The sequence below is a fragment of the Physeter macrocephalus genome, chromosome 20 (genome assembly GCF_002837175.3).
Source record: "Physeter macrocephalus isolate SW-GA chromosome 20, ASM283717v5, whole genome shotgun sequence".
In the NCBI taxonomy this organism is placed as follows: Eukaryota; Metazoa; Chordata; class Mammalia; order Artiodactyla; family Physeteridae; genus Physeter; species Physeter macrocephalus.
In genome coordinates, this window is record NC_041233.1 from 11,435,247 (window position 1) to 11,447,548 (window position 12,302).

A 12,302-nucleotide genomic window follows, 5' to 3' on the forward strand; every position below is an offset into this window, starting at 1 on the left:
TCAGATATTAATTAGAATTCAATTGATCTGACCATCTCTCTGGCTCCTCCCTCTGGATCACCCCAGTGACCATCTAGGTCACCTTTCAGTTCCAGAACATCAAAAGCTGTGACCTGTGCCAGCCTGGAGCTATGCACAGGATTCCTTGGAGTCACAGGGAGTGTTCTCCACCCTCCCAGCCATTGCTTCTATTCCAGGCCTTTGATTCTGCCTGAGTGGCCATTTATGCTCAGCCCTTCTTCCCCTCCAGCATCCCCTGAATTGCTGTAGCAGCAGGGTCTGTTGGTGACTTCCAGGATGTGGAGGCTTTGGCTTACAGACTGGCAGCCATGGCTGCCTCTGTTCTGATGGGGCAGACAGCACACCTTCAGGTCTCTGATTCTTGTACCCCCAGTTACTCATTATGGGGTCTGGCCTCCCTTACTGAGAAGTGAGTTCAGGGGCTGAAGGCAGATAAGAGTCTCAGGATCTGGTTGCTTGTCCTGGCTGTCTGTCTTTCCCCCTTTACTAGCCTGAGTCTTATTTGAGCTCAGATCCCTGCCTGGTGTAGGTATAAGCTGAAGTCCACTATTCCCTTTGAAATGCAAATACATTTTGCTCAAATCCCTCCCCATTTGCAGTGAGAGAGAATCCCTAGTTCTCTAGAGCAATTTGGTGGGTGTGGATTTCGGGATACTTGGTCTAGTCATTTCTACCTTATTTAAAGTATGGCCGAATTTCCTGTCCTGTGCCCTTTATTATGCGTTAATGGCAAGGAGCACAGCCTTTCCTTTTGGATTTCCATCTTGTAAATATCAGCTGTGCAAGGTGTTTGTGGCTGACTTAAATGTGTGAGGGAGCAAGACATTTTGCTTAGCCTGCTCTTTTCCTTGGAGACTCTGCTTCCTGGCAGCCCCCTCCCTACTGCAATCCCCGCCTTCAGGCTCTGCCCTAATGTATTTCAGCAAACATTTAAAAACATCAAATGATCTCTCTGCCTTCATGTTGACCGTGGTTGCCATTTGGGCATTCTTGAAGTATGGATCATCTACTCTAAGTTCTGGCTTGTGAAGGTACATTTTTCCTCACCTGCCAGTCTCTAAGAGGGGAGAGGAGCAAGGTGCAAGTGTATTTCACCACCGGTGTGAACACATCGTATCCAAAGGCAGAGATGGCTCCTTTGGGGAAGTAACCGGCATGTGTTTTTGTTTGTGTGTTTGCTTGTTTTACTTTTACAAACCCACATGATTCTTGAATCTTTCAGACTCTGGACCTGTGGACCCTCACCTAATGCCTGGGACCTTCCTGGCCACCTCAGGCTTGGTAGACAGCTTGGATTACCAGTCTTAATACTATAAATTTAGCACCATCTGAGGAGATATCTTACAGGTGCTTGGTTTCCTGAAAACATGTTTTTAGGGGAAAGTTAGTAAAAAAAAAAAAAAAAAAAAAGTTTTTTTTAATGCTGAAGTAGGTTCTAGAAGACTTGCCTTATTGTGTTTTTTGTTTTGTTTTTGTTTTTTTTTGCGGTACGCGGTTTCTCACTGCTGTGGTCTCTCCCGTTGCGGAGCACAGGCTCCGGACATGCAGGCTCAGCGGCCATGGCTCACGGGCCCAGCCGCTCCGTGGCATGTGGGATCTTCCTGGACAGGGGCACGAACCCGCGTTCCCTGCATCGGCAGGCGGACTCTCAACCACTGTGCCACCAGGGGAGCCCCTGCCTGTTTTTCTTTAATGATATATTTTCCATGGCTCACGGGCCCAGCCGCTCCGTGGCATGTGGGATCTTCCTGGACAGGGGCACGAACCCGCGTTCCCTGCATCGGCAGGCGGACTCTCAACCACTGTGCCACCAGGGAAGCCCCTGCCTTATTGTTTTGATTGATGTTTCTTAACAACTTTGTGGGGAATTGGTTGCACACTTAGTGCATTATAAATGCCCTTTATAATTGGGGATGCCAACATCAACTTTAATGTAGATTGTTAGTGGCATTTTTACTTATAAAATTTAATTATTTAAAAAATTTCTACTGCTTTCTTTCTCATATCCACAATGGATGAGAATCTGTTCCTTGCGTAATATAATTTTAATTAGACTGAAAATTCAGTGATTTGACCAACTCTTCCTGCCCGTTAAAATTAAGTCTTTGTACCCTCGAATGGGAAGAATTAAAAATGAGATCAGGTAATAAGCATGTCTATTTTCATCCAGATAAGACTATCCATAATGGGTTTAATCTTTTAACCTGTTTCAGTAACAACAACTATCATATATTGAACACCTATTACTAAGTGAGGCATTGGATTACAGTATATGTGTTTTCTAATTTATCTCACTCTAATGAATTCTATGACCTAAACATCTCATCTCAAATGCAGGAACAGAGGCTTAGGGTTATGCAGCTAGTACGTGTCCTGACTGGAAATTTGCACCTGCAGTTCATTTAGCCGGTAGTCCATCCTCTTGACGGTGCTTAGGGCTTCTGGTATAGAACCCTGGACCTGACCTTTTGTACTTGGATGACACCTGTATATTTTTGAGCACTTTAATAGTTAAATCTTTCTGATTTTGGAAGGTGATGTTTTTATTACATGTCATAAGCACAGATTAGAGGTGGCTGTGCGACCCCCATTCATCCTATGTCTCTTACTTACACACAGGACATTAACTCTTAGCCTTTTCTTCTGGAACAACTAACATTGGCCTCGTACTTTTTTTTTTTTTTCCTTTGGGTCATCATCTTAAAAATATACACCTATTACCACGGAATGTTCTGCAGTTGTTTCTTAAGGTTGAATAACTCAATAGATGGTAAATATCTTTTAATCAGTTTACAAAGGAACAAGTTTACTCCAGGGAAAATCAGATCTTCAGACTGTTATGTAAAATGAAACTTTTTTTTCCTCCTGGAACTTGGCAGGGTTTAAAATCCAGGAGGAAAAGAATATGTGTGCGGTTGGGAGAGGGAAAATGTGAAGAAGGTGACTGAGAAATGTAAGCAGTTGATTAAAAAATAAGCAGAAATGTTAACCTCACAGAGCTTTATAACTTTATCTCACTAATGTTAATATTTGCCTTTAAAAGGTGATAGAATTTATTGTTGCTCTTTCGGTACAAAACCCAACTGAATTTTACTGAGAGAAAATGGAATTTTCCATCGAACAGTAACAAGGTAATATAGACATGATTAGAATGCTGATTCTGGCTATGTTTTACGTATTTACTTCTCCTTGAGAAAACTTAATGCCTAAGTGTCCAATGTCTTTAACCGGATAGTTAAAAAAACTGTTTTCATACTTTACAATTGCAAAAGGATTCATAGCAAAGTTCTGTGAAAAAGCGAGTCTCTTTTTGCATTGAAAATATAGTCTTTAGAAACTGGATTTATATTCACTTAGCAGTACACCTGAGTGATATCAGTTAACAGCTTTTTAATCAAGTAATAATCTAGTAATGTATAGGGAGATTAGATAGACAATCATGATGTAGCTAAAATAAGCATAACTCTGTAAACACCTGTCATTCTTCTAATTTTTATGGATCGCTGAGAATAGGACTTTGTGAAACAGTTACCAGCCCTTGAGATAGTGCCTCATGCATAGTAGGTGTTCAGAATGGTGTGTGTGTGTGTGTGTGTGTGTGAGTGAGAGAGAGAGAGAGAGAGGGAGAGGGAGAGAGGGAGAGGGAGAGGGAGGGAGAGAGAGAGAGAGAGAGAGAGAGAGAGAGAATTGGTGCGTGTGTGGTTGATGCCTGGATCAGTGGGTTGATGTGTGAATACACGAGCTTAACCCCTCCTTTTGCTGTCAGTGCAATTTCTTAGGATTCTAATAAACAACCAGTGGTTCCTCTTCTATCCCCTACCTCCTTACTCTGGTATACTTAGAGAACATGCTGGATTAAAACTAGAATAATAATCCCAGGCACAAAGTCCAAATAAATTTCGGTGGAGATTGATAGCCTCTGTATTCTAGACATTATCAGTCCCTCTAGACATTATCAGTCCCCGACACCATCAGACCTGCTTCCCTGCCTTCCCAGATTCAGCTAAAGCCGAGAGAGTCAAGTGTCTCATTGGCTACTGCAGCTGCTACATGATCCGTCAGCCTGGCCAGGTAAATGCGTGTCAGGTTGGCCTTGATTATCTTGGAAGGACTTTCTTTTATGCTCTAAAGATCTCTACTCTAGTACAGGGCAATGGTTAGGAGCATGATGTCTTAATCCAGAACTGCCTGTGTTGGAATCCTGGCTCAGCTACTTACTAGTCATGAAACAGTGGGCAGTAGGCCCCCTTAAACCTCTAGATTCCTCATCTGTAAAATGGGAACACAAGTAGTAACTACCTCTTAGGGGATTTGTATTGATGTCTACCTCAGATTGTGAAAGCTTCACTTCCAACCACGGGAAAAGTTTTTGAGTGTGGTCGCTAACGTGCACAGGGGTCTGGACAAAAATGAGGGTGATTCTAACACATAGCCAGGGCTATATTATTCACCTGCCACCCTGCCTCTGGTCATCTGCACCTGTTGGACAGCAAACACCCCCTCTCTGTGACTTGTAAGCTTGGCAAGGACTTCAGGTCGCTGTTTCCGTCTAGGTGCCAGTGTTTAATTAAACTCTTCAGAGTCTGTGATCATTATGATAAAAATGTTCATTCTGGAAAAGTTTGAAAATGCTTTCTGTTTAGCATGAGATTTTTGGCATGTGTTGACTGGTTTTTGGCTATAAATTCCTGAAATGCTGACAGTTGAATTTATTGTTGATTTAAATACAACTGCTAACACTTCTAAGCGTCCGTACGGACTCGACGAATACTTTGCTTCTGCTCACTGGATGTATGAGCTGGGTGAAGAGGAACGATTATGATTTGGGGAATCCTGAACATTTTTCTTCATTTAGCTTGATGCCGAAGTGAATTGGAAATATTTCTTTGGCATCATAATTTTGGGGTTTCAAAATTGTGTTTGGATTTTCAGGAAATTGATGGTAACTTTACATTAGCTGAGAAAACTGAATTTTAAAATTCTCAGTGAAGAGGCAAATGATCCATTTTTCATAGGAAAAACTCCTTTTTCAAGGGAATTCGCTGCCAAGTTGTCTGCAGTGGCTTTAGGCAGTACTTGACCTTTTGGCACATCAAGAAATTGTTTTCTTTGTCTGAATATTAAATCAATATTTGAGGAAGGCTGGGTAGTATATGGTATGTGGTGCAAGGGCACGAAAACAGTCGGCCATGTGTATTTCCACATCTGCAAGCAGATTTGGTTTCTATAACTGTCAATCAAGCAGATCTTATGGAATGAATTTTCATTCTCTCACTAGTTGCCATACAAATTCTGGTTCTCCAGGAAATAAATAACAATGGCCTTTCTGATGGAGGTAGACGGTGAAAAATTATATGAGGATATAGTACATCCAGTCTTAAGCTGAAGTAAATTGCTTTTAAAATTTCTTTTATACTGTGAAAAAGAAAACATTTTTTTTCCTAAACATGCATTGTCTGTGATGTGATAGGCTATGTTCTCTCTTTTTTTTTTTTTTTTCGGTATGCGGGCCTCTCACTGCTGTGGCCTCTCCCGTTGCGGAGCACAGGCTCCGGACGCGCAGGCTCAGTGGCCATGGCTCACGGGCCCAGCCGCTCCGTGGCATGTGGGATCTTCTCGGACCGGGGCACAAACCTGTGTCCACTGCATCAGCAGGCGGACTCTCAACCACTGTGCCACCAGGGAAGCCCGGCTATGTTCTCTTCATGACTGTTTTTTAAAATTTCTCCCTGCAGCAGGGTCTACTTGGAACATGTGGTCTCCTGTTTGGATTCCGTTGTCTGGGGCTATTTTTTCCTTCCTGCTCCCAGTGTTACTGGAAACACTCACTTTTTCTGCATTAGCTGCCACGCAGGTGGAGGTGCCTTCAATTGGGACATGCCACACACTGTTCAAACCTTTGGAGCCAGCCAAGTTTCACAGGGCACGGAGCCTTCTAGGATGTTTTTCATCTAACCCTTCCATGCACATGTCTGTCTAATGAAGGGGTAGTGTTGCTTGTGTTTAACAAATGTGTCCACTGAGATAGGAAAAAGAATACGAAATACACCTTTGAAAGTACCTGGTATATCTCAGTCATTGTGCTAGATCACAGCCACCCAGCCAGGCAGGGATTACCACCCCAAGTGAAGATTTGGAAATGGACCCTTGCGCACCCCTGGGAAACTATCCAGCTAATACGTGCTGGTATTTAAACCTGTATCTTTTAGAGTCTAAAGCCTGCCTACCACACCAGTCACCTCACTGAATTTTATAGTGAAGTGAAACATTCAAGAGCATTAGTGAATATTGTCAGGCTGGAAAGAAATTCACGAAATTCCAATCTGGGTCCCAAACTGGGTTCTTTGTACCATGAGGTCCCTGGATGAAAATGCATTTCTCCAAGGTACCTCATTCTTCTGACTCAAAGTGACTTTATGTTCTCCCTAAATCTGTCCCTCTTTCAGAGTTCCCATTTCAGATACTCAAGCCAGAATCCCAGGAGTTATCCTTGACCCCTCTTTCTGTCTCACCCTCCACATTCCGTCAGGCACAAAATACCATTGATTTTACCTGTTAAGCATTGCTGTGTCAGTTGGAGGAATGCCTGGGAAAGAAGCAGGGTGGAGGCCCAATTTAGCTCTGACACCTGTGAAAGGAAGCATGCGGGGAGAGGAGATGGGGCCAGGGGAGCCTTAGATGGCGATGCAGACCTGGCAACGCCTCTGCTGGTCCAACAGCGGCTCTGGAGGGAAAGTTGCCTGTTATAGAAATCCCATTTTGAGCAGAATTGACAGGATCCTAATATGCCTCTGGACTTAGTCTTTGGCTGGGGGCTCCTGGGGAAGAGTGTGGCCTGGGCTGAAAAGCTGAGGTAAATCCTGAGGCCCTGCAGCCAGAGGCAGTCAGCTAACTACACTGTTGCAGCTGCACTGCAAATTCTATCTGAAAGGGAGGTCTGAACAGCACCTCCCCAGTGGCCACCACCTTTGCTCCAGTCTGTCCACCCCTGAGCCCAGTTTCTTCACCCCAGTCAGCTGCCTTCCCCTCTCACCTGGACTATAAGGACTTCGACTGCTCTAGTTCCACTCTGATCCATCCCTACAGCCGTTTTGTTTTGTTTTGATTTTTCAGAAGGTGGCTTTATCCAACAAACGCAAATTTAAAAGTTGCTTCTTCTTGATAGGCTACGTCTAGAGGTAAGACGGTATTTAAAATGGATTTGTACACGTCACATTGAATGAATTATCTTTGGCAGAATTATGGCTTATTTGCTACCACCTTTTAGGTAACTTGTAAACCAAGAAATAGAGCCCCCAAAGGAGTTACATACAAAAATACCAAAAGGTGGCGGCAACAGGGAGATATTTTCAATAAATTTTCTCTGGTGTGACTTTTACACCACAGGAAATATTCAAATTGCGAAGTCTTACTTAACACAAAAGGATTTGTTTCTTTGTCCTTCTTTTTCCTTTTTCTTTTTGTTACAGTGTTTCCACTAGAATACAGCTGCTGTGACACATGGAATGGGATATTTTTTATTCTCATGTGGTTCCATATAAGAATTTTTTAAATGAATGCTATCCTGGCCTCTAGTATTTCTAACCTAAGGCTTTTGAGCGTCACAATCCTGTATGAAGCCAGGGTTGGATGACCACCAGTATACAAACTGAGGTGTAATTCTATTATATCAGAATTTCAAGATAATTTCCTTTCCATGATCACCAGGCCCCAAGGTCTGGGGAGAAATTCCCTAGTGGGTGATTTTTTTTTTTTCCCCTGATGTTCCCTCTTTGCATTCTCTTGTCCTTCTTTAGGACTCACCTCTAATGATGTAATTAGTGATCTTGTCACACCTTTATTTTAAACTCTGAGGCTAAATTCCAGGTGGGGTCCTGAGGGAGCTGTCCTCTGTCTACCTTTTCACCTCTCTTCCCAGCTCACACTAGATCCCAGAGTTGGGATCTCCCTCTCAGAGGGAGTTTCCTGGTTGATACATTTGTCGAGGAATGCCCTTGCCCTTGAGATCAACTGGTGTCGGAGGGAGGGGTGGAGAAGAAGGCCTGGCTGGGTGCAGGGAGGAGGGCACTGCAGTGCAGGGCCCATGACAGGTCCCCCCGCCCTCAGTGGAAGCTTTGGTGTTGGGAGGCTCTTCAGAGCTGTCCCAAGTTGGGTCAAAGGGCCAGGCCTCTAGACCATGAGGTAGATAGTCCCTCAATGCTGCGGGAAGAAGCTGTGACCAGGCAGGGGAGTTTTCCTCAGTAGAGGCTGAAGTGGAGGCAGAGGGGGCTGACCCCTCCCAGCATTTTAGGGGAGTGAGTCCTTTGATCCCGCAGGGAGATCTGCTCGGCTCCCTGCCTGGGCTCCTCTCCAGCCATGCGTGACGTCTCCCTGCAGCCTCTGGGCCTGCTTGCCTGTTATTGTTGCCGAAATTTGGCCTCTGTACACTGGTACTGAATTGAATCTCGGAGACAAGAGTTCTGGGTGAAGTAGAAAAGAATGGTTTTATTGCTTTGCCAGGCAAAGGGGGCCACAGCAGGCTAATGCCCTCAAAACTGTGTGTCCTAACCCGGGGGCGTTTGTGAGGAGTTTTATAGTCAAGGTGGGGTTGCTAATAAGGATCACGGTGCGTGCAGGGCCCGCATTCCTTCGGTCTAGAGATCTTCTGGTGTCATGTGGTCTCCTGATCTGTGGTTCTTGAGGTTACTGAACTGTGACCTTCTCTCTGGAACATCTTCCATTTGGTGGGTGTTTTAGTTCTGGAGAAGAGCTCAAAGAAATCGTCATGTGTATCCCTTGAGGAGGAGCCAGGACCCTGCCCCAAGGCTGCACTCTTGTTTCTTGACTGTGCCTCCCTCATCTCCGCATTCCCTCCTTTTCCTGAATAGCAGCTGTTTGAACCCTCCCTTTGGAACTCAGGGAAAGGGACACAGAAAGGCTTTTGTGCCCAGGCGTCCCACAGGGTCCAGCTCAGTTTCATTATTTCTTTTACCTGGAAACTTCTTGTTTGCTACTCTGCCTACTTCTGTTTACTCTTCAGATCTTACCGTATGCAAAACCCAAAGCACCCTATATTTCTCCTCCTTTGTGGTTTCCATATCACACTTGTCATTATTTGTTTACTGTCTTTAATCTCTCTGAGAGGCATAGCCCACTACATCCCTGAAGGGTGGTATGTGGTACATACCAGGCATTCAACAATAGGTGTTGACTCACTAAAATGGGACAGAGTGTTAAAATTGTTTTTTTTTATTACTTGGCTTATCATATATTTCTTCTCTCATAAATAATTTAAATAATATGTAGAATTCTGTGATTACATTTGGTACTTGCTTTATTCATTACTTCATCGAATGTAGCATGCTCCTTTTTTCTTGCATTTCTTATTCTTGTGAAAAATCAAGTACCAGATAACTTGTGTGAGTCATCACAGAGATGAAAATATTGGTCAGTTTGGAGCATTTATGACTGACTAAATTTCCATAAAATTCAGGAAGACTACAATGCTGTCTTTCCAGTGCATTCTGTGATTTATTGATGCATTTTTTGGAAAGTATAAATAAGCAAACAAATTTTAAAATTATCTCCACTCTTATTAAAGAAAGACTGTGTATGAAGATAAATATGTATTTACAGAGTAGTTACAATCAAGGTCAGTGTTATGATATAGAATTCTCATGTCAATGGGAGACTTACTAAAGCACAGTACTCTTTATGATTACCTAGTACTTGACAAAAGAGAAGTGAGCCGAGTAGTATGAGGGAAATGTAAGTCTAAATTTTTTGTCATGTTCAGCCAGGATGAGAAACATTGATTTGATTGGAGAAGTAAAGAAAAATAGAACTGGATTTACAAAACCTTGGTTTAATATTTCTATACTTTATTTCCAACAATTCTTACATGAACTGCAAGATTTTCCCCTTCTTGTTTGTTTTTGAGATAATATAAATCTTAGCTCAACAAACTCCTTTGTTCTTAGAATCGATCTTCCTTAAATTGAGTTTATAGTTCTGTCAAATTAAAAAATATTTATTATCATTTTCTAAGGAAATTTTAAAGTTTCTCCCTTTAAGAGGAAATACAAATCCTTTCGATAACTTTTTTTAGTACTCTGGGAGATTAGTATATAAATCCTAGGTGAGTGGCTCATGTTAAAGCCCCCTGGTTACAGAAGGCTGCCCCTTTGAAGTGGACAGTCTGAGCAGATGTCTGCTCCATAGAGAAGTCATCCAGTCGGCCTAGCTTTGATTCTGTATCATAGTTTACAGAATGTGTGTCTGGGCCAGGGAGTCAGAGGGCCTGGATTTGAGTCCGCACTGGATAATGTCTATTTGGGTTCCCTTAATCTTTTTGACCAACTTCCTTATCTGTAAAATAGGAATTATGACTTCTACTGCATGGAGTAGCTGCAGGATTCACGTGCAGGAATCTGCAGGAAGTCCCCTGAGGAGCCCTAGCACAAGGCCCCCAGCAAATGGTAGCGATTATTATTATGACCAGTGCCTGGAAATAGCATATGTTTTGATTTCCCAACTTCAAAGTTAACTTTTGAAATGAAGGTTTATTTCCCCATTGAATTGTAAAAGTTTTACACATGTGTAAAGAAAAGACTGTTACAATTTAGAAATTATATTTTGGAAACTTAGAGTCTTAAAATTTTTTGGCTGTTCCCCGAAACTCCTTTGACATTTAAGAGTTGCAGGTATTTCAAAATGAGATCAGGTCTGATTCATTCGGATGATTCTGATGGTTTCTGAATTTATTTGATTATATTGAGGCTTTTTGTTCCCAGTATTTCCCTGGATTGTGTGTGTGTGTGTGTGTAATCAAGAGAAGATATGAAGTGCCTGGGATTTGGGTGGAAAAAACTCATCATGAATTAATAATTTCTAAATCAGTGTTTATGTCTTTCACTTTTGTTCTTGAGTTTTAATAGCTCCCCAGGACAGAGCTGAGAACAGAGTGCCATGGGAGTCCACAGAAGGAGTGACTAACTCATTCTGGAAGACCTTATAGAAGAAGTGACATTTGGGTTGGCTTTGAAGGATGAATTGTTTGCCAGATAGAGAACAGGATGGGTGTGGGGTGGCTTTTACAGACCAAGGGAGCCATACGTGAAAAGGCAGAGCCCTGAGAGCACATGTATTTCATTAACGGTAAAAAAAAAAAAAAGAGCTGCTGGGACCATAAGAAATGACAGTGTGATATCTTCCCCCAGACCTGTGCGAGAGTGGCCACCAGTGGGCAATGGTGTGTCAAGATACTGGAAGAGGATTGGGGCCAGATTGAGAAGGGTGTGTATCTTAAGGAGTGTGTTCTTCACCTGGAAGGCAGTGTTCACATCTGCATTTTAAAAAAATTTTATTTTATTTTTAAAAATATTTATTTATTTGGCTATGCCAGGTCTTAGTTGCTGCACGTGAGATCTTTTAGTTGCGGCATGCAGGCCCTTAGTTGCGGCATGTGGGATCTAGTTCCATGACCAGGGATCGAACCTGGGCCCCCTGCATTGAGAGTGCAGGGTCTTAGCCACTGGACCACCAGGGAAGTCCCACAACTATATTTTAGAGAGGTGTCTGGGTGGAGGAGGAGTGGAGGAGGTGAGAGGATATAGATGAGAGATGAGACGTGGTGACAGAAATAGGAACAAAAGAGGTTAAGAGTGGGATACTTAGGCAATAGGATTGATTTGCAGGAGAAAGGATTTTAATTAATATGGGATGTGCATGATGTTACATGAGCTTTACCCTCATATTTAAACCTTTTTATTAAGCATAGAAACAAGAGCTTTATTCTCTAATGTGCATTACACACTCAAGGAAATGGTTTCTCTTTCTGGCATTTAACTCTTTCATCAAAAGAAAATCCATCCTAGTTGCATCCATGTTGCTGCAAATGGCATTGTTTCATTCATTTTTATGGCTGAGTAGTATTCCATTGTATGTATGTACCACATCTTCTTAATCCATTCATCTGTCAATGGACATTTAGGTTGTTTCCATGTTTTGGCTATTGTGAATAGTACTGCTGGGGAGGGAAAGACCAGGAGTTTGGGGTAGCAGATGTAAACTATTATATATAGGATGGATAAACAACAAGGTCCTACTGTATAGCATAGGGAACTATGTTCAATATCCTGTGATAAACCATAATGGAAAAGAATATAAAAAAAGAATGTCTTTATGTGTATAACTGAGTCACTTTGCTGTACAGCAGAGATGGGCACAACATTGTAATTCAACTATACTTCATTTAAAAAAAAAGAAAGAAAAAATACACACACACACACACACACACACAC

The 12,302-nt window shown here is 42.5% G+C and overlaps 1 protein-coding gene and 1 non-coding gene across 8 annotated transcripts in view; one reads left to right on the plus strand and one right to left on the minus strand.

Moving 5' to 3' along the window:
* The window catches only part of BICC1 (BicC family RNA binding protein 1), a 318,064-nt gene that overhangs the window by 207,161 nt on the left and 98,601 nt on the right, over window positions 1-12,302 (plus strand). The gene's annotated exons all lie outside the window — the stretch shown is intronic.
* Window positions 11,476-11,548, minus strand: TRNAE-CUC (transfer RNA glutamic acid (anticodon CUC)). Its single transcript has one exon. It is a non-coding gene; the product is annotated as a tRNA-Glu (tRNA).